The sequence below is a fragment of the Ornithorhynchus anatinus genome, chromosome 2 (assembly GCF_004115215.2).
Source record: "Ornithorhynchus anatinus isolate Pmale09 chromosome 2, mOrnAna1.pri.v4, whole genome shotgun sequence".
NCBI lineage: Eukaryota > Metazoa > Chordata > Mammalia > Monotremata > Ornithorhynchidae > Ornithorhynchus > Ornithorhynchus anatinus.
In genome coordinates, this window is record NC_041729.1 from 149,545,437 (window position 1) to 149,562,404 (window position 16,968).

Below are 16,968 nucleotides of genomic sequence, written 5' to 3' on the forward strand. Positions count from 1 at the left end.
CTTCAGATAGTACTATTTGCTCCCATGAGAGGGATCGAAGGGTATCGTTTGAGAGAATAAAAAAGAAATGCAAGGAAGCATACAGGTCTACAATCAACATGTCTGCAGGTGTGCTGTTATTCCCACTTTAGAACAGATAAGTCTAAGGTCAGAACTTCTTGGGGCAGGCTGGGGGAAACCGAATCCCAGACCACCATAGAAAGTAAATGTACTCCCTCTTTTGATCCCTTTCTCTCTTTTCTTCTCTCCCTCTCCCTCCCTCCTTTTCTGAGCCTCATATTAACCCCTCCTTAAATAATTGGATGATTTTAGTTCAGTAGTAAAATGCCTATCTAAATGGGCTGTCAATTTCCCCTGAAATAGAGAAATGGCAAGCACATGCCATTCCCCATCTTTGGGATTAGTGCACTATGGTTAAGGGGGGGTCTGCATTAAACTGGATTATTTACTCTGCAACATCCAAGTCCTGTTTTAAGCCTGCAAAAAATAAATTAAAAAATACCAGGTCCCGAAATGCAGGTGTAGGATAGTATTACAGTTTGGTTTTCCCACCTCTTCAGACTCTTTTGGAATCTCCCCAATATTGCAAGCAAAAACAAGCTGCTAAATTCAGCCAAGTTGAGCAAGTGTAATTTGTAACTAGGTGTGGAAATTTATTTCACAATTTTATGAGTTCTTGAAATAACTAAGTACAGAAGTAACATTTATTTCTGCCTCCTGCGTATAGCTTAGGAGCCTGTTCCTGTCTTGCTGATTTTTAATCTTCTCTGTTGCAATAAGCGGCAGAATTTTTTTAAAGAGTCAAACTATAAATACATTTGTTACTCAAAACTAAATAGGTGTATGTAACATGAGGAAGTGGGGATTATTCACATCTTGGAACATGTGGGATTCATTAAAATCCACCTAGTTTTTTTGCATTATTTTTGAATATTGACTCCATCAAAGATGATTAAAAGCACCTGAGAAATTTCCAGTGTGATTTTGGAAAAGGAGTGCAAGCGAAATCTAATGTGTGCGATGAGAAAGAACTCTGGAGAGTTTCCTTCTGGGTTAAATTTCACCAGTTCATTGGAGAAACACAAAGGAGTTTTGCAGTTGGGAAACTTTAGATTTCTGAATCTATTTAACCATCTTTTTGTTGTGTAATTTAAAGCTGTATTTGGAATGCGTCTACTAACTCTGTTATACCGGTCTAGTGTATTCTCCCAAGTGCGGAGTTCAGTGCTCTGCACACAGTAAGCACTCAAATACAATTGATTGAGCTGGAGGGAGGACGCCTGGTCCTTCCCAACTACACCAGTTTTCCTATAATAATTGTGGTATTAAACACTTACTGTGTGCCACACTGTTCTAAGAGGGAGAGTAGATACAAGCAAACTGAGTTGGACACCGTCCCTGTCCCACGTGGGACTCACAGTCTCAATCCCCATTTTACAGATGAGGGAACTAAAGCCCAAAGAGGTAAAATGACTTGCCCAAGGTCACACAGCAGACCAGTGGCAGAGCCAGGATTAGAATCCATGACCTCTTGACTCCCAGGCCTGCTCTCTATCCACTACACCATGTCAGAGTTGTGGGTTGGGTTTTTTATATGATATTTGTTGAGCACTTACTATATGCCAGGCCCTAAAGTAGATTCAAGCTAATCAGTTAGGGCACAGTCCATGTCCCACATGGGGCTCACAGTCTTAATCCGCATTTTACAGATGAGGTAACTGAGGTAATGAGGTACATTCCAAGCACTTAGTACAGTGCTCTGCACATAGGAAGCACTCAATAAATACTATTGAATAAATGAAATGAATAAAGGATAACACAGGGGCTGGGAGTCAGAAGGTTCTGGTTTCTAATCCCGACTCCACCATGTCTCCTTAGGCCCCCTGTTCCTCCCCCTCCCCCATCTCTCACCCCCAATGATCTGGCCACTTATTTCATCACAAAAAGCAACACAATCAGGTCTGAGATCCCCAAAGTCACCCCTCCGCCTCTCCCCTCCCCCCACCAATCCTCTCCCCTACTTTTCCATCCTTCCCTGCAGTATCCTCAGAGGAGATCTCCTCCCTCCTCGCAAGTGCCACCCCCTCCACCTGCGCCTCGGACCCCATTCCCTCTCACCTTATTAAAACCATCGCCCCTGCCCTCCTCCCTTCCTTAACTTCTATTTTTAACCACTCAATCTCCAAGGGCTCCTTCCCCTCTGCCTTCAAACATGCCCACGTCTCCCCCATCCTAAAAAAACCCGCTCTCGACCCCACTTCCCCCTCCAGTTATCGCCCTATCTCCCTACTACCCTTCCTTTACAAAATCCTAGAGTGAGTCGTCTACAATCGATGCTTTGACTTCCTTAACTCCCATTCTCTCCCGGACCCCCTCCAATCTGGCTTCCGTCCCCTCCACTCTACCGAGACTGCTCTCTCTAAGGTCACCCGTGACCTCCTTCTTGCCAGATCCAATGGCTCCTACTCCATTCTGATCCTCCTCGACCTCTCTGCTGCCTTTGACACCGTCGACCATCCCCTCCTCCTCCATACCTTATCTCACCTTGGCTTCACGGACTCCGTCCTCTCCCGGTTCTCCTCTCACCTCTCTGGCTGGTCATTCTCGGTCTCCTTCGCTGGAGCCTCCTCCCCCTCCCATCCTTTAACTGTTGGAGTTCCTCAAGGGTCAGTTCTTGGCCCTCTTCTGTTCTCCATTTACACTCACTCCCTCGGTGAACTCATTCGCTCTCACGGCTTTGACTACCATCTCTACGCAGATGCCACGCAGATCTACATCTCCGCCCCGTCCTCTCCCCCTCCCTTCAGGCTCGCATCTCCTCCCGCCTCCGGGATGTCTCCACCTGGATGTCGGCCCGCCACCTAAAACTCAACATGAGCAAGACTGAGCTCCTCATCTTCCCTCCCAAACCCGGTCCTCTCCCGGACTTTCCTATCACCGTGGATGGCACGACCATCCTTCCCGTCTCTCGGGCCCGCAATCTCGGTGTCATCCTTGACTCGTCTCTCTCGTTCACCCCACACATCCTATCCGTTACCGAGACATGCCGGTTTCACCTTTACAATATCGCCAAGATCCACCCTTTCCTCTCCACCCAAACGGCTACCTTACTGCTACGGGCTCTCGTTATATCCCGGCTAGACTACTGTGTCAGCCTTCTCTCTGATCTCCCTTCCTCCTCTCTCGCCCCGCTCCAGTCTATTCTTCACTCCCCTGCCCGGCTCATCTTCCTGCAGAAACGCTCTGGGCATGTCACTCCCCTTCTTAAACACCTCCAGTGGTTGCCTATCAACCTCCGCTCCAAACAAAAACTCCTCACTCTAGACTTCAACGCTTTACGTCACCTTGCCCCTTCCTAACTCTGCTCCCTTCTCTCTTTCTACTGCCCACCCCGCATGCTCCACTCCTCTGCCGCCTGCCTCCTCACCGTCCCTCGGTCTCGCCTATCCCACTGTCGACCCCCGGGCCACGTCCTCCCACGGTCCTGGAACGCCCTCCCTCCTCACCTCCGCCAAACGGATTCTCTTCCCCTCTTCAAAACCCTACTTAAAACTCACCTCCTCCAAGAGGCCTTCCCAGACTGAGCTCCTCTTCTCCCTCTACTCCCTCTACCACCCCCCCTTCTCCTCTCCACAGCTTAACCCTCTTTTCCACTCATTTCCCTCTGCTCCTCCTCCTCTCCCTTCCCTTCCCATCCCCTCGGCACTGTACTCGTCTGCTCAACTGTATATATTTATTACCCTATTTATTTTGTTAATGAAATGTACATCGCCTTGATTCTATTTAGTTGCCATTGTTTTTACGAGATGTTCTTCCCTTTGACTCTATTCATTGCCATTGTTCTCGTCTGTCCGTCTCCCCCGATTAGACTGTAAGCCCGTCACATGGCAGGGACTGTATCTGTTGCCAACTTGTTCATTCCAAGCGCTTAGTACAGTGCTCTGCATATAGTAAGCACTCAATAAATACTATTGAAGGAATGAATGAATGTGTCCACTCTATGGCCTTGGGCAAGTCACTTTACTTCTCTGTGCCTCAGTTACTTCACCTGTAAAGTGAAGATTAAAATCGGGAGTCCCATGTGGGACAGAGATAGCGTCCAACCTGATTTGCGTATCCATCATTGTAAGCACTTAACAAATACCACAATTATTATTATTACCCCAGATTTAGGAAAACATGTGTTGTAATATTCACCTGTTACAGTGTCATATGTGCTTTCACCCCAGCTGGTTTTTTTCTAACACTTAGCACACTGTAACCAAAAGGCTTAGGTTATCTGGACTGTGAGCCAGTTATTGGGCAGGGATTGTCTCTCTTTGTTGCCGAATTGTAATTTTCAAGTGCTTAGTACAGTGCTCTGCACATAGTAAGCGCTCAATTAATACGATTGAATGAATGAATGAATCTGGAGAATAGTCCCTAGTCTCCTAATAACATTATACCTGAAACACATAGTGAAACACCTTAAGGCTGAAATGAGTGCATTTGAATTTTGGTTCTGCTGTAACTGGAGATGAGCATTGTAATCCACTGTGTAAATAGCTTTGTAGGACTCTGAAACCTGAGTTTTATCGTCCCCTTTCATCAGTCTTGCCACAAGCAGAGCAGTCTAGCTATTGAAAAATTTGATTTAAAGTTTAACTCTCCCCCTTCCATAACTCAAACTTCTAATGGAAAGTGAAAATTATAGTAATAGTAAAGAGAAACATCATGGCCTAAAGGATACAGTGTGGACCTGCAAGACAGAAGGAGCTGGGCTCTAAACTCAACTCTACTAGTTGTCTACTGTGTGATCTTGGGTAAGCCTTCTCAGTGCTTCAGTTAGTTAATATGTAAAATGGGGATTAAGACTAGAGCCTCATGTGGGACCTTATTAGCTTGTATCTACCCCAGCACTTAGAACCGTGCCTGGCACCTAGTAAGTGCTTAACCCATACCATTAAAAAAAAATCCTTCCTTGATCAAGAATCAGATTCAGCGGGCAGAAACATGGACCTGCATTTAGACTGTAAAATCATCATGGGGAGAGAACCAAGCATATAGCACAGTGCCCCACACACAGGATATGTGCAATAAATACGACTGATTGCATTTATGGTATAGTGCCCTGTACATAGTAAGGACTTAATAAATGCAACTGATTGATGAATATTGATTTTCCACAGCCCAACCATCTTGGTGCTGCCGAATCGCACCAAATTATGGACTTGGGATCGACTACTCTTGTAAATCATTGATTCTGGGATAAATCAGGTGTTTGTTCAATAGGAGGAAGAAAAGTCATCCAGCAATATTCATCCTCCCATTTTCTTTGTGACATTGTAAAAGGGTAACAGTGATCTTAGAGAAGCAGAATGGCTCAGTGGAAAGAGCCCAGGCTTGGGAGTCAGAAGTCATGTGTTCGAATCCCAGATCTGCCACTTGGCAGCTGGGTGACTGTGGGCAAGTCACTTCACTTCTCTGTGCCTCAGTTACCTCATCTGTAAAATGGGGATTAACTGTGAGCCCCACGTGGGACACCTGATTACCCTGTATCTACCCCAGCGCTTAGAACAGTGCTCTGCACATAGTAAGCGCTTAACAAATACCAACATGATTATTATTATCTTAAGTGCATTTGTTTTTTGGGTGAAAAATCTAGTTGGGGTAAACCTGAAGGTATTAGGAAATCATAGTTTCAGCCTCTATAATCAGCTCTCTGGCACACGTATAGTGTGGAGATTGCCTTTTCTGTCCCCTAATAGGGTGTTCATTTACAGGAATTCTGTAATTGACAGGATTCCCACAAACTTTCGCTTCCTAAATCCATCTTGCCTTTCTCGCCTGTGGCCACTGAGCGGCGTATTTGCATAAGGAATCCAATTCAATTACCAAGAACAATTAAAGGTTTAAAATTTGCTTGTCATTTAGATGATAAGTATTTCTTATTTGATAATTTATAGCAAACTTCCAAAATGCAAGTATATCATCCTTAGTATATCACTTTAGGAACCAGTGATCCATGCCGTGTCAAGATTTCTTACTCTCTGAGGGACTTCATTTCTTTCTTCCAAACTCTGAACCCATTGAAAGAATGCTTCTGTTACTGTCTGATCACAAAATCAGTATTTATTTCAAACACATTCACCAGTCTTGAAGTAGACCCGTATTTCTTTCACGTATGCCCGGTGGCAAAGAAAGAACCTGTTTAATTTGAAGTTCGGTTATCAGCTCTGAAAGTTAACTCGACATATAATCAGAAGCATATTTGGAAACTTTCATGGCAAAATTCTGTCTTCATACAATCTTCCACCCTTAGTTTTTGCAGATTACAGTTTCAGCAGCTACATTTTCTTCCTTCAAGGCCCAGTTCTTGTCAGTCAATCTTCAATCAATAGTATTTATTAAGCGCTTACTGTGTGGAGAGCCCTGTACTAAGCATTTGGGAGAGTGCAATGTAACAGTATAACAGAATTGATAGACAGAATGGTGAGACAGAAGGCAAAGGAGGTCAGCAAGGAGGTTGATATAGTAATCAAGGTGGGGTAGGATAAATGCTTGGATTAACAATGTAGCAGTCGGGATGGAGAGGATAGGGCAGATTTTAGTGATAGTGTGATATTTGTTAAGTGCTCACTATGTGTCAGGCACTGTACTAGACACTGGGAAGGATAGAAGCAAATCGGGTTGGGTACAGTCCCTGTCCCCCCGTGGGACTCACAGTCTCAATCCCCATTTTCCAGATGAGGTAACTGAGGCACAGAGAATAATAATAATAATAATGTTGGTATTTGTTAAGCGCTTACTATGTGCAGAGCACTGCTCTAAGCACTGGGGTAGGCACAAGGGAATCAGGTTGTCCCCCGTGGGGCTCACAGTCTCAATCCCCATTTTCCAGTTGAGGTAACTGAGGCACGGAGAAGTGAAGTGACTTGCCTAAGGTCACAGAGCAGACAAGTGACAGAGCTGGGATTAGAACCCATGACCTACTGACTCCCAGGCCCGTGCTCACACCACTAGGCCATGCTGCTTCCAAGGTTGAACCGACAGATTTAGTGATGGTCTGAATAGATAGGTCTGAATAGGTGAGAGAGCTGAATCTACAGTGATGGGCAAGTTTGGAACTGAGGAACATTACCTGATGCTATAGGTTGGGGGAGTCTCGTGGCTCAGTGGAAAGAGAACGGGCTTTGGAGTCAGAGGTCATGGGTTCAAAACCTGGCTCGGCCATTTGTCAGCTGTGTGACTTTGGGCAAGTCACTTAACTTCTCGGTGCCTCAGTTACCTCATCTGTAAAATGGGGATGAAGACTGTGAGCCCCACGTGGAACAACCTGATTCCCCTGTGTCTACCCCAGCGCTTAGAACAGTGCTCGGCACATAGTAAGCGCTCAACAAAAACCAACATTATTATTATTATTATTATTATGAAAAGAGGTACTGTTATTGTACCATCCCATTGTGTACAGGAAACACATCTACTAACTCTGTTGTACTCTCCCAATACAATACTTGCCCAGTGCTCTGCACACAGTGAGCACTCAGTGAACATCACTGACAGTGATTTAGTGCATAAGTACTGGGTACAGAAAATAATAATAATGATGGTATTTGTTATGCACTTACTATGTGCCAAGCACTGTTCTCAGTGCTGGGGTAGATACAAGGTAATCAAGTACAAGGTACTTAGAGAAGTACAAGATAATTAGAGAAGCAGCGTGGCTCAGTGGAAAGAGCCCGGGCTTTGGAGTCAGAGGTCATGGTTCGAATCCCCACTCGGCCACTCGTCAGCTGTGTGACCGTGGGCAAGTCACTTAACTTCTCTGTGCCTCAGTGACCTCATCTGTAAAATGGGGATGAAGACTGTGAGCCTCACGTGGGACAACCTGATTCCCCTGTATCCACCCCAGCGCTTAGAACAGTGCTCTGCACATAGTAAGTGCTTAACAAATACCAACATTATTATTATTATCGTTATGCCTCCTATTTGAATGTTGTCTTCTTTATTCTCTGTTGCATAATGCTATGGAAGTATCCAACCTATTATGTCCACGTGAGGCCTGGAACTACTCATGAAGGCATATCTTCTCAGGCAGTATTCTCACTGGAACCTAGCTACAATCAAATAATAATGTTCGTATTTGTTAAATGCTTACTATGTGCCAAGCACAGTTCTAAGCACTGGGGTAGATACAAGGTAATCAGGTTGGACACATTTCCTGTCCCACATGGGGCTCACAACCTTCATCCCCATTTTTACAGATAACCGAGGCCCAGAGAAGTTAAGTGACTTGTCCAAGGTCACACAGCTGACGAATGGCAGAGGCGGGATTAGAACCCATGACCTCTGACTCCCAAGCATAGAGTCTCCATTCATTCAGTAGTATTTATTGAGCGCTTACTATGTGCAGAGCACTGTACTAAGCGCTTGGAATGTGCAAGTCGGCAACAGATAGAGACAGTCCCTGCCCTTTGACGGGCTTACGGTCTAATCGGGGGAGACGGGCTGACAAGAACAATGGCAATAAATAGAGTCAAGGGAAAAGCATCTCATTAAAACAATGGCAAATAAATAGAATCAGGGTGATGTACATCTCATTAAACAAAATAAATAAATTTAATTTACACTGGGCCACGCTGCAATCTTACTAAGAATCAGTCCGTCAGTCTGTGGTATTTATTGAGCGCTGTTCTAAGTGCTTGGGAGAGTACAGTACAATAGAGATGGTTGACACAATCTCTGCCCACAAAGAGCTTCCACGTAAGAGGGAAAGACAGACGTGAAAATAAATCCAAATTAGGGAAATGGGCTAATGTATTGTACTCTCCCAAGGGCTTAGTACAGTGCTTGGCACACACTAAGTACTCAATAAATACTACTGGGTCAATGAATAAGGCTACACACATAAGTGTGGTGGGGTGATTGTCAAGTGCACAGGTGGTATCGATCCAGATGTACAGATTCATTCACTCAACTGTATTTTTTGAGCACTTACTGTCTGCCAAATGCTGGACTAAGCTCTTGGGAGAGTTTGACACAATAATAGACACTTTCCCTGTCCACAGCGAGGTGACCGAAGGGAGGGTGAGGACAATGAGGTTCTAGAACACAGTCAGTCAGTAGCGTTTACTGAATGCTTACCTTGGGTCGACTGCTGTCTTAAGAATGAGGGAAAATAAAATAGAGAAGCTCACCAACTCTGAAGCAGTCTTTACAGCACCATGTTCTACTGGCAAGACAAATGAGTGGATATCCAAACAGCTGTTCATGATGAACCGAAATAGAGTCCACACAAAAAAATGAGAGGAAGACAACACAGAGAAGAAAAATCTCAGGGTGGTCCGTCAACTGGCAATTTGGTAGGAACCATGTAACAGACTAGGTGCTCTAAGGGTGGTTGCCATAGTTAGTCGTATTTGTTGAGCACACACTGTGTGCAGGCCATTGTACTAAGCACCTGGGAGAGTATACTACAACAGTAAGCAGACACATTCCCCGCCCACAGTGAACTTAGAGTCTAGAGAGAAGTGGGTTAGAAAATGTCGGGAGACCAAGAAGGTGCAGATCCAGTCAGCAGTATTTCATTGGTGAATGGTGAAGAGCAGTTGTTTGGCTTCACCTGGATCTCTTCAGCCACATTCAGATAAAGACCACCGTCAGGGGTGTCATCTTGGAATATAGGGGACACCTCTATCAATATTTAAGGAATGTTCTGATCCCTCAGTATTAAATTTCTTCTGGTATCTCAATCAAATGTTGCATTCCTCAAGGAAATCCTATTTGGAACCTTTGTGGTGTGTAATGAATGAGGAATTTACCCCATTATTTTTTAACTTCAAGCTAAGACATGAGGTGGAGCAGGTGAGTTGGGAAATCTCCCTGGGTCTCATTATTAGGGAGCCTGGCTGGTCAGGAAAGGGGGAGCAGCTATGGCAACTTGGGCCAATTGTTCCAGCTGTCTTGGGGGATTGGGGAATGGCTTTTCCGGAGGTGGAAGGGAAACTGTGGGAGACGCTTCCAGGAGAAAAAAACGATTTGCCAGCAGCTGCTTCTAAGTCTGTCGCTGTTATTTATTTTTTCCTCTTCCTCTGGGAAGCAGCCTGGTCTAGGGGAAAGAGCATGGGTCTGCAAATCGGAGGACTTGGGTTCGAAGCCCAGCTCAACCAATTGTCTGCTGTGACCTTGGGCAAGTCACCTAATTTCTCTGTGCCTCGGATTCCTCAGCTGTCAAGCGGGGATGTCAGTACCTGTTCTCGCTCCTACTGAGATTGAGTCCCAAGTGGGGCAGGACCTGTGTCCTACCTGATTAATCTGTTTCTCCCCCAACGCTTAGAACCGTTACAACACTTAGAACAGTTACTTGACACATAATAAAAGATTTAGAAGCAGTGCAGCCTAATGGATAGAGCACGGCTCAGGGAGTCAGAAGGACCTGGGTTATAATCCCAGTTCGGCCACTTGATTACTTAATTTTTATGTGCCTTAGTTACCTCATCCATAAAATGGGGATTAAAGCTGTGAGCCCCATGTGGGACAGGGACTGTGTCCACCCTTGATTAGCTTGTACCTATCTTAGCACTTAATTCAGTGCCTGGCACATAGTAAGTGCTTAACAAATACCATTAAAAAAAAATCATAATCATCACCTCCATTACAGGCACATAAATGTCAGGCTAGCGTTACTTCTCTGCTCCCAAGAGACACACATGGATAATTATTTCTTTCAAAAGGTATACCTCAAGGGGAGGACCAAATGGAAGATCTTGAGTAACTCCAAGATGACCCTTCCTCCATAAAACATCAATTCCATTTCTTCTAGACTGAGTCGGCCATTTTCTTCTGTGAGTGGAGAATGAGATGAAATTTTGCCCAAGGTCACACAGCAGACAAGTGGTGGAGTGGGGATTAGAACCCATGACTTCTGACTGCCAAGTCCGTGCTCTTTCCACTGAGCCACGTTGCTTCTCTGGATCTTCTGACTTGCCAACTCATGCTCTTCCCACTAGGTCGGGCTGCTTCCCAGAGGAAGAGGAATGAACAAATAAAAGATTTTCCCCCATGAACAAGTTTTGCCTTAAATGACTAGTTATTCAAGAATTTATTAAGCAGAAGAAGCAGTGTGGCTTAGTGGAAAGACTGTGGGCTGTGAGTCGGGGGACCTGAGTTCTAGTCACAGCTCCACCATTTGTCTATGTGAAACTGGCAAAGTCACTAAACTTCTCTGTGCACCACTTTCCTATTCTGTAAAATGGAGATTAAATCTCACTCCCTCCTACTTAGATTGTGAGCTCCATGTGGAATAGGGACTGCCCAACCTATATTTTCATTGTGGTCAGGGAATATGTCTGTTTAATATTATACTGTACTCTTCCAAGTGCTTAGTACAGTGCTCTGCACACAGTAAGTGCTCAATAAATATGATTGAATGAATGAATGAATATCTTAGTACAATCCTTGGCACAAAATGTGGTTAAGGAGTATCATAAAAAAGCACAATAATGTTATTATTCTAGCCATCATCTTAGTTATTTTGGTCCTCCTAAATCTCTTCTATATATGGATTGTTTATTCATCAACACTAATGACTTTTCAAACTATTAATGATTCTAAAATTCCAGTGATCTAAAGAGACCATAACAAAATTCTAATCTTTGTCAAGCTTTACTAGTCATTCATTCAGTCGCATTTATTGAGCGCTTACTGTTTGCAGAACACTGTACTAAGAGCTATGAAGAGTGCATTCTGCCAACTGACCTTGTTTTGTGATAGGTGGCAACTGGACTGTGCTTTTCATAAGAAAAACATCTATGGTTCTAGTGAAAAGAGCATGAGATTGGGAATCAGGAGACCCACGTTCACCCGATACTCTGTCACTTTCTGTGTGATCTTAGGCCAATCACCTAACTTCTCAGTTTCCTCATCTGTAAAATGGGGTTTTGTTCTGGTTGCCCCCCTTTAGACTATGCGCCCCATGTGTCTGATCTTTTTTTCTTATTTCTACCCATTTCACTTAATCTGTCAATTGGGTCTGATCTGATCTTGTTTCTACCCCAGCATTTAGCACAATGGTTCGCACAAAGAAATGCTTAACAAATACCCCAGTTAATATTATTTAAAAGGAATTTGGAGATGGGATCAAGGGAAAGAAGTTGGATATAGGATGATAAATCCTGGCTGTTTCACTTTGATATGTTGGAACCAAAGGAATGGAGCAGATCTCCCTGGGAATGTAGAGAATGAAGTAGAGGCCACCCAAAGGGTTGTACACTGTTTACCTGAGACAGAGGAACATCCAGAAAAATACCTGAAAGAGATGCCGAGAGGTACCAGGGAAGTATTAGGCGATTCCGAAGTTTAAAGATATTCCTCTCTTTTGATTTTCTCAGTGTCAGTTGAAAGCCTAATCAACACCATCTTTGCTCCCATAATTCCTTGACTCTCTCCAGGCCCCGAGACAACAACCGAGCAGTGTTCTCTGATTCCGACCCTTTTGTGGGTTGTTTATCCATAGTGAATAAGCCATTCTAAATTCGGCTTTTTGGGTCCTTGGTTTGTAGACTCATGGAGACAGCTTTGATGAACTCTTGCTATTTTATTCTGTATAACCTTGTTAATGAACCCTTTATACTCAGTCTTTTAGGTTATCCAAATTACCTCATTCCCCTCACAGTGTTAGCCACATTTTTAGTCAGGTGCTAATTAAACACTATAATTCAAGTCTGCACAGTTTCAGGAGGGATGTCGGTGGAAAGCCACAGAACTCTTAATCATCGCCTTTAGGTGTTTCTCTTTTTTCTTTTTTTTCTTTTTTTTGGGGGGTCTGGCATTGTACTCAACACTGTACTAGACAAAAAGAAGACATGGTTTGTGCCCTGGAGGCTTTCTAGCCAAGTTAGGCAGGAAAACAATAATTATATTAAAAACAGCACACAAAATAGGTGTATAAAATCCTGAAGAGCATGTTCCAAAACATTAAAACCTATCTGTGTAAATATCTCTTGGGCTGGGAAATCTACAACAGGATCACTGTCATTCAAAAAACTTGCAAAAGAGGAGACGGGGTTCGAAAGAAGGGGAAAGATAATGGTCTGATGAATCAAAAGTTGGAGACTATCAAAGAACTGGAGAGCAACATACAGTTTGGAGCAGGAAAGGAAACAGCAGTTGGGCAATAATCCTGGCAAGGACAAAGCCCAGACCTGGGTTGGAAGAAATGAGAGCAGAAGGATATGCAAGCACAGATAGGAATAAGCCCTGAAGGGAAAGACAAGAAAATGGAATGGGATGGTGAGTGGGGTTTTGGGATGATGTTGTTGGAAGCTAAGACAGGCTGAGTTGTTCTTAATAGAAGGAGGGAGAGTGGAGTAGAATCTTCCGTAACCTTGAGAGAAGACGTGCATGTGAATGAGACCTGTCTCCTCCAAGGGGCCTTCCCCAGCTACGCCCTCATTTCTCCTACTCCTTCTCCCTTCTATGTTGCTCTTGCCCTTGGATTCGTGCCCTTTATTCACCCTATCCTTGGCCCCCCAGCACTTATGTAGATATCCGTAGTTTATTTTAAAGTCTTCCCCTCTGGACTGTAAACTCCTAGTGAGCAGGGAGCATACCTATCAAATCCTTATCCTTATCCTTATATTCTCCCAAGCGCTTAGTATGGTGCTTCTCACAGAGTAGGCGCTCCATAAATACTATCGATTGCTTGGGTGATCGATCGATTTAATGAGGGGCAGCAATCTTTCCTTCCTAGTCCCTTCTTACCAACACAAGGGCCAGTCAGTGGCTCATTATTTGAAGCAGGCCTACACCTGCTTCAAACAATGAAGAAGGGAAGAATGAAGCAAACTGGATCTTTCCTTCTTCGCTCTTGAGTACTTATTGCTGCCGCCTCGGAAGCGGCAGATAGAAGAGTTGGACTCATGCGAACTAAGAATCAAAAAGTCGGGGGAACAAGAGCAAAGCATTAAGATGGTTCAAAAGAACCCGCAGGACGACAAAGTGTTTCATTTCCTGATCCAAACTCAACAATGCCGTCCTGGCTTCTTTAGGCCACACCCTGCCCTTCATACACAACCTCTCATATCATGAGCCAAAGAAAACCAAAGAGCTCCCGGCAGTAGGGACTCCAAGAATTCTCCCATAAGCACCACATCCCAGGAAGGAGGGGAGATGTTTATTCTTCTTCATTTCGGACCCCTGCTGGATTTCAGTTCTGCACATGTTCTTATTTCCATGGCTGCAAATAGATGCTTCATTTCCTTCACCTCCTAACCGCGTAGATCAGTACCTAATGGAAATTCACCGACAATTTGCTTAAAATCTGTGGTTTCTGAAGCTTTACTGGCATCAGCTGGGTCTTGGTTTCCAGACGTTTCTCTGGCTGTTACTTTCGAATCCGACCTTGAAGCAGTGAAAAGAGGTGGTTAACTCGTTCTTTTTTGTTGTTTCTATCAAGTCTGTTATAGGATTTACAGAAGCCTTAGGGCACACTTCAGTAGAATTCAATGCCCAGATTTAGCTAATTGATCACGAGAGGGCCAACCGTGCCTTCCGACTTTATTTTAAGATCTGTTAATAGAGAGCCTAGGAACTAGTTGGATTCATTTGGCCTTTGGAACGATATTTCAGTTGTAGAGGATAAGTAGAGGGGTTCACATGATGAAAGTCTTTTGCTTTAAACTTGGGAAATTTTCAAGCGGTGAACCACATGTACACTTTGGACCATCCCTGAGCTTTGCTATCACAGTTTCCAGTGTGTGATTCAACTATCCCCATGTGAAGGGAGGCATTCTGCTGCTCGGCCAAACTGTGGGTTTCAAGTAAAAATATCTACAGCATTCATATCTAATTTGTGGCTAAAATATGCTGATGCCCATGATCTTTACTTGCTTTGTAAGCGTTCTTGCTGCTGCCGAGAGCCTAGGTTTCTTCTGAGGTAGCAAAGCATTTGGCCCTGTCTATGAAAAGTGTGATTCAGAAAAATCTTACTCATAAAGGTCTTCTTTTTCTGCATTGGGGAGGTGAGCTGAGCTGTTTCTAGACACAGAGTGCAGTGTCCAATAAAGTTACCAAAGTTAACATATTCCACTAGGAATCTTTGTGATCCTATTGGAATATCTGTAAAAGAACACATAAATATTAATATCCTTTTTCAAAGTTAATTTTAGAAAATACCTTAGCCATTTATGCTTTTGAAGAACATTCCAAGCATCAGAAATTTGAAAGAGCTCAAACCAGAGAAATAGAATTTTCATTTGTGATGATTTAGACAAAAATCTTAAGGTTGGGATTTTAATGATTTTTAATTACACAATTTGAAATATTCACAAAATCATGATATAATTCTTCTCAGGCAAAAAAAAATAAATCTGCTCTACGAGACTATGCCGGGGTTTTTTCCAAGTCTTGTATTGCTCACAGTGAGGATTGGCACCAGCTAACAGAAATTGACCAATAATAGGAATATTATTGAGGTTAACATTATTGTCAAGAAGAGGATTATCACCATATTGTCAGAGTTTTAAAAATTTTCCTACTAATTTACTCAGCTCCTTGATGTAAAATTAGATAGTGGATAGAAATAGAGATAATTACCTACATTTAATAGGCATTTATATTTTGCAAGTCCAGATTTCTGTGAATGCATTGAAATCAGAGAAGCCATTGTGGCCTATTGGAAAAATCAATGGACTAAGAATCAGGAAGGCTGGGTTTTAATCTCATCTGTGCCCCCTGCCTGCTAGGTGATTGAAACAACTCACTTAACTTTCCTGTGCCTCAGTTTCTTCACCTAAAAAATGGGAATTAAATACCTGTTCTCTTTCCCCTTGGACTGTGAGCCCTATGTAGGACAGGGAATTTGTCCAATCTGATTCTCTTGTATCTATTCTAGTGCTTGGAACACATAAATAATAATTAGTAATTGTGGTTAAGCACTTACCAAGCAGTGTTCTGAGTGCTGTTAGATGCAGGTAAATATGGTTGGACATAGTCCCCATCCCTCATGGGACTCACGCTCTTTCCCCATTTTACAGATGAGGTAACTGAGACCCAGAGAATTGAAATGATTTGCCCAAGGCCACACAGCAGACAAGTGGCAGATTCGGGATTAGAACCCATGACTCTCTGACTCCTAGACCTGTGCCCTATCCACTAACTCCATGCTGCTTCACATAACAAGTGTTTAACAAAAAATTAATCAGTGGTATTTACTGAGCACTTACTATGTTCATAGCACTGTCCTAAGCACTCGAAACACTATTATTATTCTAATTATTCTTATCATTAGTATGTGGGAGTGTAGGATTCAGAATTACATCATGAAAGGTTGAGTTACTACCTGGAAATAGAGTATGAGGATTGCATCAAAAGAATTGGTTATGTCCAATTGTCATGTTAAATAGGTTACAGTAATATGTATCTCAAAGAATTGTGCTTTTAGCTGTCCCGTGAGATCATTTAAGTAGGGTGAGTGCAAATCTGATGCCTAACCTGGGAGCCTACGAGAGAAGCGATGTGGCTGTTTGGATAGAGCATAGGCCTGGAAGTCGGAAAGACCTGAGTTCTAATCCCGGCTCTGCCACATTCCTGCTCTCTGACCTTGGGCAAGTTACTTCACTTCTCTGAGCCTCAGTTACCTCATCTATAAAATGGGGATAAGAGTGTGAGCCCCATGAGGGACGGGGACTCTGTCCAACCTGATTCGCTTCTATCTACCCCAGTGCTTAGAACAGTGCTTGGCACATAGTAAGTGTATAACAAGTACCATAATTATTATTATTATTATTATTACAATCCTCCAGGATGAGGAAGTTAAGAATAGAATTCTAGTGTTCGGGGGATTGTAACTACAGAAGGACTGGTTTGAATGCTGAGGACCTTTAAAGTCTGGAATATTTTCCAACATTTAGGACATTTGATAAAACTTGTGAAATTCTGGGTCGGCTATCCAAAACTAGGGCTACTCCAGAGAAACTGAGATTTATGGTC

The 16,968-nt window shown here is 43.4% G+C and overlaps 1 protein-coding gene across 5 annotated transcripts in view; it reads left to right on the plus strand.

The window, feature by feature from the left end:
• The window catches only part of CNTN1 (contactin 1), a 484,199-nt gene that overhangs the window by 333,920 nt on the left and 133,311 nt on the right, over positions 1 to 16,968 (plus strand). The window lies entirely within an intron of this gene.